At 45.8% G+C, this 19,273-nt stretch overlaps 1 protein-coding gene across 4 annotated transcripts in view; it reads left to right on the forward strand.

The window, feature by feature from the left end:
- Positions 1-16,099: 16,099 nt before the first annotated feature.
- slc41a1 (solute carrier family 41 member 1) overlaps positions 16,100-19,273 on the forward strand; it is a 72,397-nt gene continuing 69,223 nt past the window's right edge. Inside the window, exons 1-3 of one of the 4 annotated variants that reach the window (XM_061786134.1) lie at positions 16,102-16,636; positions 18,949-19,065; positions 19,201-19,257. The gene's annotated coding sequence lies outside the window, so the exon portion shown is untranslated. Of the gene's footprint in view, positions 16,637-18,948; positions 19,258-19,273 lie in introns of all 4 variants that reach the window. The other 3 variants (XM_061786135.1, XM_061786136.1, XM_061786133.1) reach the window with 3 other exon arrangements.

A 19,273-nucleotide genomic window follows, 5' to 3' on the forward strand; every position in this document is an offset into this window, starting at 1 on the left:
ATTTTCTCACGCACTTGTTCACAAAGAGGTGAACCTCGCCCCATCTTTTCTTATGAATGACTGAGCAATTCAAGGAAGCTCCTTTTATCCCCAATCATGGCACCCACCTGTTCCCAATTAGCCTGTTCACCTGTGGGATGTTCCGAACAGGTGTTTGATGAGCATTCCTCAACTTTCTGTCTTTTTTGCCACCTGTCCCATCTTTTTTGGAACGTGTTGCAGCCATAAAATTTTAAGTTCATGATTTATCAGTTTGAACATGAAATATCTTGTCTTTGTAGAGTATTCAATTAAATATAGGTTGAACATGATTTGCAAATCATTGTATTCTGTTTTTATTTGTTTAACACAATGTCCCAACTTCATTGGAATTATGGTTGTATATATTTTTAAGATATTTGAGCTGTCTGTCAGCCAAAGCCAGAAGTCTGTGGTTTGTAGCCATAAGTTTCTTGTGGGCCTTTTCCTCTGTGGTGATCTTTTGTGTTAGCTTACAATAAATGCATCCTAAATGGTTTCATTGTTACATTTTTCTCATCATGCCAATCACTGACCACTTTTCAGAAAGCTTGCACACAATAATCTTTAACAGTTTTTAAGTTTCCATCAGTTAAATGGGTAAAATCATATATTTTTAAAAAGTTGTTTTATAATCCCCCGACTGTTATGCAGTTTTTAAAATCTATTTATGTAATGTGGCATGGGTACAGGTCTTGTACTTAATATGGATGATGATATATTGTGCAGGCTATCCTGAAATGTGTCAGTGATTGGTTAGGATGATGAGATAATGACATTCAGGACAATGAGGAGGAGGAAAACCGATTGTTCACACTTACTCTGCTTTTCTAGGTCTAATGGAGGAAGGTTGGTGGGGATTGGAGGGTGTTTGTTTTTTTCCTCTTTTTTTTCTGTAGCAGCCATTCATCTTGAACAGAGGGAAGGTTTCCAAATCCCCCCTCGACATTCTTCTGGGCTCAAAGAATCCCCAGGACAGAAGTGGCCCAAAACTGGCACAGACCGCCACTGTGTTGCCAGGAACCGAGCGCCACTGCTATGATGAGGTCCAGCACTTTTTTATCCTTAGTCTCACCTCACTTCCTGGTTTGTGGAGAATCATTTACGAGCAGAAGCACCCCTTACAACAACCAGCTTCCTGTTGCTATGTCTTTAGATAACCTCTGTTGCCCAGCTTAACATTTGCTTTGCTCAAGGCAAACATTAATTTACTGTTAGTGTACAGCTGTTTTCACTTAGAGGAAGAATTTTTTTTTAAGGTAGTTTTACGCATCAGTTGCCACTGGGGCATGGCTGCAGGGAAGCCAAGACTTCCTCTCCCCATCTGCTTCATTCAAGTCTTACGAGGGCATCCTGAGGTGTTTCCGAGCCAACCTGGAGACTTAGTCTCTCCTGTGTCTTCTGGGTCTACCCTGGGACCTCCTCCTCTCTATGCGGAGGAGCAGCGGCTCCACTCTGAGCCCCTCCCGCATGACCAAGCTTTTCACCCTCTCTCTGTTAGCACGATTTTTGGCACCCCTTCATTTTTTTCATAACCTGTATAATATCTTCAGAAATAAATAAAAATGTACCAAACTTATGTCATCAGGATGTTTTAATTGGAGGTCCAAAGTAATTTAAGATTTTTTTTTTTTTCCAGTTTATATATTGTAATTTCGGGGGGGGGGGGGGGGTGGAAAAGAGCATGTGCAGCAATTGGCACCCCTCCTTAATACCTGGTTGCACACCCTTTGGCAGCGATGACAGCCTCTAAATGTTTCTTGTATCCATCTATAAGGTTTTTGCACTTCTCATGTAGTATTTTCTACCACTCTTCCTTTACAATTTGTTCAAGCTCTTAAACATTTGCAGGTTTTTTTTCCCAAATGGCAGATTTCAGCACCCCCGAAGATTTTAAATTGGCCTGAGATCAGGACTCATTGCTGGCCATTTTAAAACAGTATTTTTTTTTCCTTTTCAACCATTCCTGTGTGCTTTTGGATGTGTGATTTTGGTCTTTGTCTTGCTGGAGGACCCATGATCTTCGCCTCAAACCACGTTTTCTTACACGAGGTAAGACATTTCGCTCTAAAATCTCTTGATAATTTTCTTATTTCATGATACCTGTGATGCAGTCAAGGCCTCCAGTACCAGATGTAACAAAGCAGCCCCACAGGATTATGGCTCCTCCACCATGTTTGACTGTTGGCAGGGTATTCTTTTCCAGGCTTCAGTGCGCTGTCAGTAAACATACTGTTTGTGTGCATTACTAAAAAGCTCCTGTGACTGGCTGGCGACCAGTTCAGTTCAGTTCCTCTCACCCGAAGATAGCTGGGATAGGCTCCAGCACGCCCGCGACCCTAGTGAGGATAAGCGGTACAGAAAATGGATGGATGGATGCTAAAAAGCTCTATTTTTGTTTTATCTGTCCTTAAAATATTATTCATCATTAGATCTTTTGTATCAAACACGTTTTCTACGGAAAAATGTTGTTTCACTTGATTCATTTTCTTCAGGATATTCCACATTTTGTACTTCAGCTTCATCGCTGCCAATAATGGTGAGCACGACTGCAGTTCAATAGGTTCAAACGTTAGTTCTAAAGCTTCAATAGGTTGTAAACAGATGAGGCGTACTAGTCCTGATGTTCAACAAAACACAGAATGTATCAAAACTGGATCCACATTTATACCGCATAGCCCACTGAACTCACAAAGACTGGAAATCAGGGTCCGAAATTAACACTCGCCAGGCACCAAATGCGACTAAATTATATGTTTGACAAGGGAATTTCAGCGCGCTACTTGCCACGTGGCAAGTGCCCGGGTTGTACCGACGTACACGAACATACACGCACCAATCATAGTGCAGCGGCGCGTGTGGTGGAGCCAGTAATATTGGAGCAGGGCGTGTCCTGCCAGGAAAGTGCGTGGGATTCCTAATAACGGCAGTCTCGGTTATCAGCTGTGTGCGTATTTCCTCCATCTAACATAACGGTAATGAGCTTAACAACAGCCAATCAGAGACATCCTTTTCTTGCTCCACTTCCGTTTGCAAGTCGCGGGAGTAAATAGATACCGCGCTTCCTCAGCTGGTGACACCGGTTGTGTGACGGCGTATCCAAAGCAACGTGAAGCCATGCTATTATAACTAGCAGATGTGTAAGGTATGGCGGCGACCTCAAAAACGGACAATCCTGTATTTATTTATTTGAAGAACTACCACCCAAGTAATTATGTGGAAAGCTATTTTTAAAAAAAAAAAGTCAGTCAGCACAGCTTGTCACTCTCTATTGCCAGCACAAGTAGCATTGGACGATATGAAAAACAATCAATAGTGATCGTTTCTTTTGCCAGATCGAAGAGCCCGACAACAGCTTTGACAGTACAAGCTAATCAGATCATTTCATAATAAAACAATCAGCCGTTTTACTACGCAAAATCCAAACTCTTTAAAACTAAATTAAATGAAACGTAGACAGCTTGATTTTTTTTTAGCCTCCAAGCTGCTTAAACGTCCTTTAAGTGTTCAATGATGAAAAATTAAACAGACCAGGGGAGTATGATCCCACAGAGGCTGTAATTCTGTGGCACGAGGACCGTGTCAGGAGGAGGAGAAGGCCAGACTTTATGGATGTGAAAGAAAGAAAATTAATAAATAAATGTTATTGCGCGGCACGGTGGACGACTGGTTAGAGCGTCAGCCTCACAGTTCTGAGGACCCGGGTTCAATCCCCGGCCCCGCCTGTGTGGAGTTTGCATGTTCTCCCCGTGCCTGCGTGGGTTTTCTCCGGGCACTCCGGTTTCCTCCCACATCCAAAAAACATGCATTAATTGGAGACTCTAAATTGCCCGTAGGCATGACTGTGAGTGCGAATGGTGGTTTGTTTCTATGTGCCCTGCGATTGGCTGGCAACCAGTTCAGGGTGTACCCCGCCTCCTGCCCGATGACAGCATGGGATAGGCTCCAGCACGCCCGCGATCCTAGTGAGGCGAAGCGGCTCAGAAAATGGATGTATGGATGTTATTGGTGTTGTTAATGTTGCAGTGACTTCTCTCAGTTTGCATTCAACATAATACCTTATTATAAAAATATGTGTAGAATTAGGGCTACACATACATATTAGACACATACACATATTTCGCGTGCCATTATCATGATGGCAATATTTTTTCAATATATTGTGCAGCCCTATGTAAAACGATTTAATATTTTGGCCAGTTGTCGTGGTACACTCGCCTGACTTTGGTGCAGGCAGCGTGGGTTCAGTTCCCACTCAGTGACGGTGTGAATGTGAGTGCAAATGGTTGTCTATATGTGCCCTGTGACTGACTGGCGACCAGTTCAGGGTGTAGTCCGTCTTTCGCCCGAAGTCAGATGGGATAGGCTCCAGCGTCCCGTGACCCTAACCAGGATAAGCGGTTTTGAAAATGGATGGATGGATGGATGGATTTTGGCCGGTAAAAATATGCTTGGTCGGGGGATTTTTTCATCTAAGCCAGTGAGTCAAAAAGTTAAATTCAGAAACTACTGGAAATTATTAAATAATTATTGTTATTATTATTATTAAGGATGCGTCCTTTCTCCGCTGCTCTTCTCTATCTACACGAACGACTGCACCTCAATGCACCCGGCTGTCAAACTCCTGAAGTGCGCAAACGACACCAGAGTCATCAGCCTCATCAAAGATGGTGACGAATTTGCGTATCGACAGGAAGTGGAGCGGCTGGAGCTTTGTGCAACCAAATCAACCTGGAACTGAACACGCTCAAGACTGTAGAGATAATGATGGACTTCAGGAAGGATCCTTCGCCACAGCTGCCCCTCACGCTGTCCAACTGCCCTGTGTCAATCGTTGAGACCTTCAAGTTCCTGTTACAGTCTTTTAGGGCCCGAAATAGAAGACCAACATCAACTGCATCCTCAAAAAGGCCCATCAGAGGATGTACTTCCTGCAGCTTCTGAGGAAGCACGGCCTGCCACAGGAGCTGTTGAAGCAGTTCTACACAGCAGTCATCGAATCAGTCCTGTGTTCTTCCATCACAGTCTGGTTTGGTGCTGCTACAAAAAAGGACAAACTCCGACTGCAACGGACAGTCAGGGCTACCGAAAAAAATAATTGCCAGAAGACATCCATCAATCCATCCATCCATCCATTTTCTACCACTTATCCGAGGTCGGGTCGCGGGGGCAGTAGCTTTAGTAGGGACGCCCAGACTTCCCTCTCTCCAGCCACTTCATCCACCTCTTTCGGGGGGATCCTGAGGCGTTCCCAGGCCAGCCGAAGGATGTAGTCTCTCCAGCGTGTCCTGGGTCGTCTCCGGTGGACGTGCCCTGAACACCTCACCAGTGAGGCGTTCGGGAGGCATCCGAATCAGATGCCCTAGCCACCTCAGCTGGCTCCTCTCGATGTGGAGGAGCAGCGGCTCTACTCTGAGATCCTCCCGGATGACTGAGCTTCTCACCCTATCTCTAAGGGAGAGCCCGGACACCCTGCGGAGGAAACTCCTTTTGCCCGCTCGTATCTGGGATCTTGTTCTTTCGGTCACGACCCATAGCTCGTGACCATAGGGGAGGGTAGGAACGTAGATCGACCGGTAAATCGAGAGCTTCGCCTTTCGGCTTAGCTCCTTCTTTACCACAACGGATCGATACAAAGTCCGCATCAGTGCAGATGCTGCACTGATCTGCCTGTCGATCTCCCGTTCCATTCTTCCCTCACTCGTGAACAAGACCCCGAGATATGGCTTGATGAAGCCAACAGAACCACATCATCAGCAAAAAGCAGAGATGCAATACTGAGGCCACCAAACCGGACCACCTCTACGCCTCGGCTGCGCCTAGAAATTCTGTCCATAAAAGTTATGAACAGAATCGGTGACAAAGGGCAGCCTTGGCGGAGTCCAACCCTCATCGGAAACGAGTCCGACATACTGCCAGATATGCGGACCAAACTCTGACTGCAGTCGTACAGGGACCGAACAGCCCGTGTCAGGGGATTCGGTACCCCATACTCCCGAAGCATCCCCCACAGGACTCCCCGAGGGGCAAAACACAAAACACATGTAGACTGGTTGGGTGAACTCCCATGCACCCTCGATGACCCTGCCAAGGGTGTAGAGCTGGTCCTCTGTTCCACGGCCAGGACGAAAACCACACTGCTCCTCCTGAATCTGAGATTCAACTTCCCAACGGACCCTCCTCTCCAGCACCCCTGAATAGACCTTATCACAGAAGCTGAGGAGTGTGATCCCCCTGTAGTTGGAACACACACTTCGGTCCCCCTTCTTAAAAAGGGGGACCACCACCCAAGTCTGCCAATCCAGAGGCACTGTCCCCGATGTCCACGTGATGTTGCAGAGGCGTGTTAACCAGGACAGCCCTACAGCATCCAGAGCCTTGAGGAACTCCGGGCGAATCTCATCCACCCCCGGGTCCCTGCCACCGAGGAGCTTTTTAACCACCAAGTCTTTCCCCATGGCTACACCGAACTCCTCCCATGCCCGAGTTTTTGCTTCAGCGACCACCAAAGCTGCATTCCGCTTGGCCAGCCGGTACCCATCAGCTGCCAATCCAGAGGCACTGTCCCCGATGCAGAGGCGTGTCAACCAGGACAGTCCTACAACATCCAGAGCCTTGAGGAACTCCGGGCGAATCTCATCCACCCCCGGGTCCCTGCCACCGAGGAGCTTTTTAACCACCTCGGTGACCTCAACCCCAGAGATAGGAGAGCCCGCCTCAGAGAACCCAGACTCTGCTCCCTCATGGGAAGGCATGTTGTTGGAATTGAGGAGGTCTTCGAAGTATTCTCCCCACCGGCTCACAACGTCCCGAGTCGAGGTCAGCAGCGCCCCATCCCCACTATACACAGTGTTGATGGTGCACTGCTTCCCCCTCCTGACACGCTGGATGGTGGACCAGAATTTCCTCGAAGCCGTCCGGAAGTCTTTCTTCATGGCCTCACCGAACTCCTCCCATGCCCGAGGTTTTGCTTCACCGACCACCAAAGCTGCATTCCGCTTGGTCAGGCGGTACCCAGCAGCTGCCTCAGGAGTCCCACAGGCCAAAAAGGCCCAATAGGACTCCTTCTTCCCATCAACGGGTTCGGGGATTGTCGCCACGACAGGCACCAACCACCTTACGACCACAGCTCCGGTCGGCCGCCTCAGCAATGGAGGCGCGGAACATGGTCCACTCGGACTCGATTTACCCCGCCTCCCCCGGAACATGAGAAAAGTTCTGTCGGAGGTGGGAGTTGAAACCCCTTCTGACAGGGGATTCCGCCAGACGTTCCCAGCAGACCCTCACAATACGTTTGGGCCTGCCACATCAGACCGGCATCTTGCCAGAAGACAAGAGCATGCAAAATCCGCTTGGAGCCTCCACATCCCGGTCACCACCTCTCCCAGCTCCTTCCTCAGGCAGGTGTGATCGAACAATGCAAACCAAAACCAGCAGACATTCCATCAGTTTCTTCCCTCTTGCCATCAACTTCCTAAACAGTTGACTTATACTACAAAGGAATTGTAACATGTTGCTAATTTTGCACATCTCTGTTGAGACACTACCACATTATTTGTGCACTCACTGTCGTAGTCTTGTCACTCTGCACTATTGGCATATCTGTTGGTGATCAATACTGGCCACTCATGTGCTTGAGAACTATCTGCACTATTTGCACAATTGTCACTGTTCCAGATTATCACACTGCTCGTCACTTTAAACTGCTTAAATTTCTTGAGGCCTCTGCACCATTCTCACAATTATCACTGTACCAGATTATCGTACTACTCACTCAAACACACTCAAACTGCTCTAAATTGCGTGCTCATTTTCACAATTTGTCATTGTATCAGTATTACCACATTACTGGTAACCTTTCGTTGTTCAACGACTCTCCGTTTTGTGTTTTTATGTCCTAAAAGTATATTTCGTCACAGTGGCTGTCTGTTGTCGTACTAGAGCAGCTCCAAGTACCGGAGACAAATTCCTTTTGTGTTTTTGACATACTTGGCAAATAAAGATGAAGAATAAAGATTAAACTAATTTCAAAGTAACAATAAGTATTCATCATTACCATTAAACGTTTGATTAACATATATAAGAAACAGCAATGACATTTAAAAATTGCATGTAAATACTGCAACTGCCCAGCAATGACCCAAGATCCGCTCCCAGTCATCATGGTAATGAGAGCCATGCTGGTCTTTGGACCAACAGTAGAGGGGGGGCCGGGTGAGCAATGGCTCATTGAGTTTCAGGGTTTGAATCTCAGCTCCGGCCTTCAGTTTGCAAGTTCTTCCCATGCTTGTGTGGGTTTTCTCCGGGTAATCCAGCTTCTTCCCTCATTCAAAAGCATGTTAGATTCTAAATTGTCCATAGGTGTGAATATGAGTTTAAATGGTTATTTGTCTACTGTATATATGCCCTGCAGTTCCCTGGCGACCAGTCCAGGGTGTACCCAATTTCAGCTGGGAGGGGCTCCAGTTTATCCTCACCTAACGAGGATAAGTAGTTTAGAAAATTGACTGAAGGATAGTTACCGATAGTACAGTACAGTGGTGCACTCACTTGACTTATGTGCAAGCAGAATGGGTTAAATTCCCACTCAGTGCCGCTGTGAGAATGTGAGTGTGAATGGTTGTCTCTCTCTATATTGCATGTCCCCTGTGATTGGTGACCAGTCCAGGGTGTAGTGTGCCTTTCGTTGGGATATACTCTTCTCTCTCTTCTCTTCTCAACCCTCAGTAGTATAAGTGGTATAGAAAAAGGATGGTCGGATGGATGTTTCATAATTATTTGGTTTTGTAAGAATTGCTATTGTAACAAACCTCACAATCCTCAAATCTTGTTACTTAATAGTCATTCAATCAAATAGGGATCATCTTTTCTGAGGGTGAGAATTAATCCTTTTAGCTCCTGAATCCTCTTAAGAACAACCCGTGAGTTTCCATTCTCTCAACTTGCATTCCTCCAGGGCTCCTGCCACTGTCCACTACCAAGCCCTGGGTTGGTGTACCTGGAAACATCAGCAGATGGAAATCATCCATCCATCCATTTTCTGAGCCGCTTCTCCTCACTAGGGTCGCGGGCGTGCTGGAGTCTATCCCAGCTATCATCGGGCAGGAGGCGGGGTACACCCTGAACTGGTTGCCAGCCAATCGCAGGGCACATACAAACAAACAACCATTTGCACTCGCATTCACACCTACGGGCAATTTAGAGTCTCCAATTCATGCATGTTTTTGGGATGTGGGAGGAAACCGGAGTGCCCGGAGAAAACCGACGCAGGCACGGGGAGAACATGCAAACTCCACACAGGCGGGGCCGGGGATTGAACCCCGGTCCTCAGAACTGTGAGTCTGACGCTCTAACCAGTCGTCCAACATGCCCAGATGACATTTGTGATTATTCTAATTCACAAGTACCCATTTTAATGCTTTTTACTTGAAAAAGAAATGTGTTTATTTAACGGTTTTATTCATATTATTAATTGTCATTCTAGATAGTATATTCCTAGAAACAACTAATTTAAATGATCTCAAACATTTGCCAAAACCAAGACCATGTAGACACACAAGTGGAAAATTCTTCAACCATCTGCTGGATGTTATGTATTAAAGACCAGTAAGATGCCATTTTTCCCGCATCATTTGATAGACCCAATGCCCTAAAACTCTGTTCCATTTCCTTATTTAGTTACACATATATTCAGGAGGAAATTAAATCTGCAGTTATTCTTTGAATCTCCTCAAGTAAAAGTATATTGTAATTATAAGACTAAAATAATGCAAATTTGAGAGGGAAAAAACATCTCTTACATAATCAAAGAATGATTGATTAATGATGGTACGTGTCTAGGTGTTTGTGTGCGGCCGTGTGTTCGGCCGTGTGTTCTGTTATATGTAAACCAGAATGCAGAGTCAATGAACAGATGAGCAACCCAGCTTTATTGATCAACTACAAACTTGTCAGAAAAAAAGATCCGAAGCAAAACTTCACAAGTTTAACCTTAAATTTAGGCCCAAAAATCTGCAGGAAGATTATGAAAAAACTATGTGGAAATTTATATACATACATGTATACAACTACCTCAAACCTTTAGTCACCTTTGTTTTTTTTAATTCATTTTTAAAGGAAATAAAAATGACTCCTCCAAATTACCCTGTCAAAATGGGATGTGTATGCTGTGTGTGCTACTCACTGGGGTGGAAGTGGGTTAAGGGAGGGGCTGCTGTATAAAACTGTGACCTCCGCACTCTGAGTGATACTGAGGCTACGGATGCTAAACTGAGTGGCTGTACAGCAACAGCACAACAAACATCCTCTGAGGACATTTAGAGTTCTGCTGTGAGCAACATGACGAGGAAACACACAATTTGTTTGTTAGATAACACACACATTGAACAAACACACACACATGCATAGTGAATAACATTACCATAAATAACAAAGCCAGTCTCGACCAGGGGTGTGAAATGTACGGTCCGCTGGCCAGAACCGGCCCATCAGGGGGTATAAAATGGCACATGGGGATGGATAACACATTTGCTGCTATTTTTCAGGTGGCACGGTGAATGTCTGGTTAGCACATCTGCATCAGAGTCTGAGGAGCGGGTTTCAACTCCAACCTCGCCTGTGTGGTGTTTGCATGTTCTACCCGTGCCTGCGTGGTTTTTCTCTGGTTACTTCGGTTTCCTCCCACATCCCAAAAACATGCATTAATTGGAGACTCTAAAATTGCCCATAGGTGTGACTGTAAGTGCGAATGGTTGTTTGTTTGTGATTGGCTGGCAACCAGTTCAGGGTGTACCCCGCCTCTTGCCCGATGACAGGTGGGATAGGTTCCAGCACGTCCTTAGTGAGGAGAAGCGGCTCAGAAAATGGATGGATGGATGGATGGATACTCCGGTTTCCTCCCACATCCCAAAAATATGCGTCCTTGGTTGATTGAAGACTCTAAATTGCCCATAGGTGTGAATGTGAGTGTGAATGGTTGTTTGTTTATATGTGCCCTGCGATTAGCTGGTGACTACCCCTGTCTCTCGCCCGAAGCTAGCTGGGATAGGCTACGGCACGGTCGCGACCCAAGTGAGGATAAGCAGTACAGAAAATGGATGGATGGATGCTAGTTTTCAATCAAAATAACTGTTGTTCCTAATTTTGTCCACTGGAGGACGCACTGACAGCCAATGTTCCCTCAAAGGCAGTGGTCCCCAACCACCGGTCTGCGGACCGGTACCGGGCCGCGAGGCATTTGTTAACGGGCTGCAGTGAAAGAATTACCAATTTATATAATTTCTGATGTGTTGCAATTTGCGTGTCAATGTGTTTTATTTGAAAATTGACCAGATCTTCTCTGCCGCAGCAGCCGCGCGTCTCAATTGACTCCACAGAACGCTTCTGTTTCCGGTCTCAGCCGGCTGGAACGCTTCTGTTTCCAGTCCGAGCGGGCAGCTAAAGGCGGCAGAGCTCAAAGAACGAAATAATTTCATAAACTAATTCAGCTCATTACGTTTACTGAAAAGATTTGTTCTTTTGAATGAAACGTTCGCGAACGAAACAACACTATATCAGGAGTCCTACTCAAAATACGGGTTTATCGCAATAGTTAACTCTCACGCACCAAGCCCGCTCTGATACAGATACAGTCGTAGGTTGCTGCTCGACACAGGCAGAACTGCTTTTACGGAGTTCAAAGTCTACTCTCATTGAGGAGCTCCGACCCCCACTCCTGCATCGCGCCCACAGTGGACGCACCACGAACGACGAAGGAGGAAGCAGAAGCGAGGCAAGCGTGTGTGTGTGCGCGTGCGCCACCACAGCCGGTCCGTGAGAAAAATGCCGACTCCTAACCGGTCCGCGGTGCAAAGAAGGTTGGTGAACACTGTTCTAAGGCATATGGGTCAAACTCAGGCACGGGGGGCAAATTTGGCCCTTGAGGTAATTATATTTGGCCCGCAAGACCATATCAAATGTGTATTAGAGCTGGCCCGCCAGTATATCGCACATGCACCACTAATAATACAAATCCCAGAATGCTTTGCTAGTGTGTTGGCCCATCAGTCTAGACCGGCGAGCGCTGCTTCCCTTTCTGTTGCAGTCATTAGCAACTATGCTACCAGTCTCCTCGAGCAAATTTATACTTCCCCTTCCCAAAAATGGCCAAACGAAAGATGGTAAACAGTTAACTTCCAAGACAGGTCGGAGCCAGATTATCTGTTCATTAAAGTAAAAGACAGACCTGATTGTCGTGTGCGGCGCAACGTGGCTGTTTCAAAGAATATAACATAATTTAATAAATGGTTTTTTTTAATGCCCTTTATCACCTCCTAGGCAGGGACTGTTAATAGTTTGAAATTTAGATTTTTATTGAAGGACATTCTTATTTTTTTGGGGTTGTTTTGATTTACATATAAAAGAAAGGTAGTTGGAGATAGATAAATAGAAGATGGAGAGACAGACGAATTCATGTTATCTCTTTAAATACAAAACAACAAACAAATCCCCTGTCAGTAGGATTTTCAACTTCCATCTCCGGCAGAACTTCACCCACGTCTCTGGGGAGGCGGGGGACATTGAGTCCGACCATGTTCCGAGCCTCTATTGCAGAGGTGGCCGACCGGAGTTGTGGCCGTAAGGTAGTCATTGCCTGTCGTGGCGGAAATCCCCGAACCTGTTTGTGGACACCAATGGTGAGGGATGCCGTCAAGCTGAAGAAGAAGTCCTATCGGGCCTTTTTGGCCTGTGGGACTCCTGAGGCAGCTGATGGGTACCGGCTGGCCAAGCGGAATGCAGCTTTGGTGGTCGCTGAGGCAAAAACTCAGGTGTGGGAGGAGTTCGGTGAGGCCATGGAAAAAGACTTCCGGACGGCTTCGAGGAAATACTGGTCCACCATCCGGCGTGTGCAAAAAGATGCAGTCTTCTAGCATTTAGAGCAGTTCGAATGACTAATCTCGTAATAGTCCGGTGCAATGACCATTGTGCAAAGGGCGCCGAGACTTCAAGGAGTATATGCAGTTTGAAGTGACGAGTAGCGCGATAATCTGGGACAATGGTGATTGTGCAAATGTTGCAGATACTCCTCAGTCAGTGTGCAAATGGGGCAGATGCTACTCTGGCATGAGTGGCCAGTATTGGTCAACAACAGATATGCAAATAGTGCAGCGTGGCGAGACTACTACAGTGAGTGCACGAGTTGTACATAATTGGCCCGACAGAAATGTGACAACAAACTCAGACAAAAAAAAATAATCAGGGGTGCTGGAGAGGAGGGTCCATCCTTGTGTGTTTTTTGGACATATTTGCCAAGTATGTCCAAAAAACACACAAGGAATTTGTCTCCGGTAGTTGGAGCCGCTCTAGTACGACAACAGACAGTCAATTGACAGAGAACACTTTTGAGACATAAAGACATTGACAAAAAAAAAAAACAGTAAATGAGCAGTAAAGGGTTGCTAGTTATCTGGTAATGCCGGTACATTATTTTATAATTGTGCAAAAAGATGCAGAGTCCTCTAGCACTTAATAGCAGTTCGAATTACTAATATTGCAATAGTCCGGTGCAATGACCATTGTGCAAAGGGCGCCGAGACTTCCAGGAGTGTATGCGGTTTAAAGTGACGAGTAGTGCGATAATCTGGGACAATGTTGGTTGGGCAAATGTTGCAGATACTCCTCAATCAGTGTGCAAATGGAGCAGATGCTACTCTGGCATGAGTGGCCAGTATTGGTCAACAACAGATATGCAAATAGTGCAGTGAGTGCACGAGTAATGTATAATTGGCCCCATAGAAATGTGACAACGAACTCAAGTCAAAAAATTGCCAGCATGTTGTCATGGAATTGTAGGTTAGGTGTTTAAGAAGTTGATTGCAAGAGGGAAGAAGTTGTTGGAATGTCTGCTAGTTCTAGTTTGCATTGATCGGTAGCGCCTACCTGAGGGAAGGAGCTGGAAGAGCTGGTGACCGGGATGCGGAGGGTCCGAGAGGATTTTGCACGCTCTTGTCTTAGTTCTGGCAGCGTGCAAGTTCTCAAGGGTGGGTAGGGGGGTACCGACAATCCTTTCAGCAGTTTTGATTGTCCCTTGCATGGTAAGCCAGATGCTTTATCACGTATTTTCTGCGAAGAGAATTCTTTGTCCGACCCTCAGACTATTTTGGCCAAGTCATGTTTCATTTCTGCTTTTGTTTGGGATGTTTAAACTGCGGTTAAAGAGGCTCTGAAAAACACTCTTAGCCTTGAAGATTGCCCTTAAAACAGGGTTTATGTGGTTCTGACCTTAAGGGGCTCACACTAACCGGACCGTATGTCACCCAGGAATTGCCAAAACGCAATCTGTGGTCGAACAGCGCTTTTGGTGGCCTAATGTTAGGAGGGATGTTATCGATTACGTTAATGCTTGCCAGGTATGCGCTGCTAACAAGCCCTCTCGTCAAAGTCCTTCTGGGGAGTTGTGACCCTTGCCAATACCACAACGTCCTTGGTCAGACATTTACGTAGGCTTTGTGACAAGATTACCGGCCTCTAAAAGTAATACCACCATTCTCACAGTTGTTGACAGGTTCTCTAAGATGGCACACTTCATTGCACTTCCGAAACTCCCCTCAGCTAAAGAGTTGATGAGATACCAGGTATTCAAGTTTCATGGTTTTCCCAAGAATGTGGTATCTGATAGGGGCCCCCAATTCATTTCACGATTTTGGAAGGAGTTTTGCAGTCTAATAGGTGCTACCATCAGTCTGTCATCTGGGTTTCATCCTGAAACCAACGGATAAACCGAGAGGCTGAACCAGGACCTGGAGACTGGGCTCCAATGTCTCGCTTCACAGGACAATCCTGGTCTCAGAAACTGGTTTGGATCGAGTTCTCTCACAATTCCCACCCCTCTGCATCCACTGGTCTATCGCCTTTGGCTCCACATCGAGAGGAGCCAGATGAGGTGGCTGGGGCATTTGATTCGGATGTCGCTGGTGAGGTGTTCGGGCCACGTTCCATCGGGAGGAGCTCCCTGGGACGACCCAGGACACGCTGGAGTGACTATGTTTCTCGGCTGGCCTGGGAACGCCTCGGGATCCCCCCGGAAGAGCTGAAGGAAGTGGCTGGGGAGAGGGAAGTCTGGGCGTCCCTGCTAAAGCTACTGCCCCTGCGACCCGACCTCGGATAAGCGGTAGAAAATGGATAGATGGATAACAAACTAATATTATATCCATCCATTTTCTGAGCCGCTTCTCCTCACTAGGGTCGCGGGCGTGCGGCAGGCAGCCTATCCCAGATATCATCGGGCAGGAGGCAGGATACACCCTGAACTGGTTGCCAGCCAATCGCAGGGCACATACAAACAAATAACCATTCGCACTCACATTCACACTTACGGGCAATTTAGAGTTGTCAATTAACCTACCATGCATGTTTTTGGGATGTGGGAGGAACCCGGAGTGCCGGAGTGCCCAGATTGAACCCCCGTCCTCAGAACTGTGAGGTTGACGCTCTAACCAGTCGGCCAACGTGCCGCCTCCTAATTTTATAAACACGAGAAATCAAATTTGCGATAAAAGACATCAGTGGTATTTGTTTGTTGTTGTTGTTCTGTTTTTCTGTGTTCTTCCCCTGTAGATCCCCAATGTTCAATCATTAAATTTTCCATAAAATTCACTACCTGCATTGTTGTGTGTGTTTGGATTTGAGAAAAAAAAAAACTTTGGACGTCTAGAACTTATCAAAGTTTGTGGGATACACTCCACTACTAAAAACATTTACAAAATCTGAAAAAGAAAAGATAGGTCTACCCATGGTTAGAGCAATTAGCTTGATGATGTCATTTCTGCTAAGTCATGAAGCTCAACAACTACACCTTCAGAACATCATTACAGCTATTTAAAAAATATTTCACTGATAAAACAAAATGTTTCAACAATAAGAAGGATGCTGTATTAACAAAACCATACCAAAAGAGCTGGTTTAAAACTTATTTTATCTGTTGAATTTGATATCTAATTTGGTCAAGAGGGAGGGACAGGAGGATTTTTTAATTATTTTTTTTTGGGGGGGGGGAGGGGGTGCTCAAAAGCTACTTGGTATTTTCAATAATATTTAGGAAACACTTTTACAACAGTCACAGGACAACGATACGGTGATTTATACAAGAAAGTACAATTTATACAAGAAGCGCATGAGGACAGAGAGCGTATGGCTATCAATGGTGTGCAATAAATGGCCAAACGGCGTGCCGGGGGAGACCGGTCATAGCAGCCTGCATGTGAGCAGTGGACACGGGGGGCTACAGTGGTGGTGGTGGAGTAGCGCGGAGGGTTGCTCGGCCCGTCCCGTCGGCTCAAAGTGCGGAGGGAGGGCTCGCCTTGTGGCTTCCTGGCCCCCTGCATCGGACGGCTGTATTCTCGATGCACATCCGAGCAGCCCGGTGGCTTGGGCCAATGGACGGGGTCGGGGGAGAGTGGAGTTGAGACAGTTTAACTATTAACCGTACGCGGTCGGTACCACCATACTTAAGGCGTGCACACCGGCATCCGCGGCTCAGCCCGAGCGCGTAACCAGCGGGGTGGAGGATACATGCAGCCAGCTCGCCGGACTCCAGCGGAACCTCTGCCCGGGTCGTTCGCCGGAGCACGGCCACTAAAAGGTAACCATGGCACTGACGTCTCCTATAAAACAGACTGCTGGACAATGTGAGCTTTTCCTTTTATGTTTAACCGTGGCGGAATGTCTCATCATGTCTTGGTGACTGTTCAGCCCAGCCTTTCCTTTCGCGATGTATTCCAACGGCAGTGCCATGTTTGTACTCGCGTTAACTAGTTAAATAGGCATGCTTATGCGGTGGAAGTGACTTTCTCTCCCAACCCGGGGTTGGAACAGAAAGCCTCCTGGCGTTGACGAAACGAGCCGAAGAATAGAACTGGGGGGCTCGTCTATTCAGTCCTGACGAGGGAGCACTAATTTACGCCTTTGCCATGTTGGGTTCGCCTGGTGTTGGTCCTGACTACTAAACAAGATTGTTTCAGCAGGGATAAACGCTATCTTAGACTGTGTCGCAACACGCGTGCGTCCAGTCGGCGACAAGAAGACGACAAGCGATTTCAAATACAATATTTGTGCACCCGGCGCAATACAGTGATGTCTGGTGTATCGGGCACCTGTTAGCGTTACTAAATTTGCTACAGGTGACAAAAGTGCTTAAGTATAAGTACACATAGGCTACATGTGTTTAAAAAAAAAAAACTAACAAAAAAATACTGTCAAAAGTACAATTCTCATTCAACTGCTGTACTTAAGTCAATGTAAAAGGTACAGACTGACATGTACAAAACTAAAACAACTAGCATTATGCTATCAAAACAACTTGTTCCCATAGCTTTGTTAATGTTGTGAACTTAGTCACACCAACAACAACAAAAATGCTAAATTAGCTCACGATAACAACAAAAATGGCGGCACGGTGACCGACTGGTTGGAGTGTCAGCCTCACAGTTCTGAGGACCCGGGTTCAATCCCCGGTCCCGCCTGTGTGGAGTTTGCATGTTCTCCCCGTGCCTGCGTGGGTTTTCTCCGGGCACTCCGGTTTCCTCCCACATCCCAAAAACATGCATTAATTGGAGACTTTAAATTGCCCGTAGGTGTGACTGTGAGTGCGAATGGTTGTTTGTTTGTATGTGCCCTGCGATTGGCTGGCAACCAGTTCAGGGTGTACCCCGCCTCCCGCCTCCTGCCCGATGACAGCTGGGATAGGCTCCAGCACGCCCGCGACCCTAGTGAGGAGAAGCGGCTCAGAAAATGGATGGATGGATAACAACAAAAATACTTCTTACCTGTATGTGTTTTTCAGATGAGTCTGAATGCCAAAAGCTGCTGGTTTTTAGGCCAAGAACCTTTATTGGAGTCGACAACCTCCAACAATTGTCTTAAATAAAGCCATGGATGGGGCATACCATGCTTCTCTGAATCTGTTGCCTCCCAGCTTCACATTCCTTCATGTCACTGCTGTCTTTGTATATTCTGCTTTATAAGACCCAAAGATTTCATTTTCTCAAGATCTCAACCGCGGCTGTCTTTACCTCTCGATGCCTTTTTTTATTTTTCATGCTGCGTCATCGCGGAAGTTGAAAAAAGTAACCAGTAAGGAGTAAGAAAGAAGTACAGCTAATCTGCTTTCAAATGTAGGGAGAAAAAGTAATATCATCAGAAAAAGAAACATTCCAGTCCAGATATCTGAAAAATTTACTTACTGTAGGTATAGTAACATTATTTGTACTTTATTACCCACCACCACTGGATTGAAACATTTAATTTCCTGCATTAGCACTAACATTAATAGTCCTAATGATTAATAGGGGGAGATTTGTGATTTTGTTTGTGAGGGTTGGTTATTTATTTGGCGTTTAGCAGATAGGAATAGTATAAACGATAGTAATAGAAAGAACATTTTCACAAAAGTAGTGCCACATACTTGTTCTGTGGGCTTTACACACTCTAATGAATGAACATTGATCTTAAATTAGATTTGTGTGTTTTCAGAGGGCGAATTAATGTATTGTAGCACCTCATTTAATAGTGCCATATTCTAGTTGTGCTTAAAGATGAGGTTTCTTGTTACTTATTATTCATCCATCCATCCATTTTCTGAACTGCTTATTCTCACTACGGGAATTCACATAGACCATTTTACTGAGCGGTCTTTCTAATAGTTATACACAGTATGTATATTTGTTTTCATGCTAGTATAAGTAGGATGCCAACACTATGGTGTACTGTAGATGTAGAAATTGTAGTTCCTCTGCATATGTGCATATTAAGATTCAGGCTCTGAGGCACTACTTTTAAATAGTGTATATATGCGTAAAAGAAAATCATTCTTACTATTTATCACAGCCTTTGACTGTTACCTTTTTAACTTGATTGAGAATACATACATGATCATTTGATATGTTCTTCTCCCAGTTTATGGTCCACTCTGTTTGGAGAAGACCCTTTCTGTGGCTGGTAATTCAATCCTTGTGCTGCAGACCTTTAAATATCTTCAGTGCAAAGACCTTTCCAGCAGCCACGTGGTGTAAGGTGAGCCATCGCCAGCCCGTTATGCCAACTAGTCTACTGTGATCAGTGGATTGCGAGCAGGACTCGCCTGCACTGCAATATAGCTACTTCAGACATCTGACTGTTCCCATTTAACTTAAAACCAATGCTGTTCAGAAGAATACAACAACAACAAAAAAAACTCTGGAGAACATACGAATGGGGGTTTCTGTGGTGAGTGCCTGCGCCA

This window comes from Phyllopteryx taeniolatus, chromosome 9 (genome assembly GCF_024500385.1).
Source record: "Phyllopteryx taeniolatus isolate TA_2022b chromosome 9, UOR_Ptae_1.2, whole genome shotgun sequence".
Taxonomy (NCBI): Eukaryota; Metazoa; Chordata; class Actinopteri; order Syngnathiformes; family Syngnathidae; genus Phyllopteryx; species Phyllopteryx taeniolatus.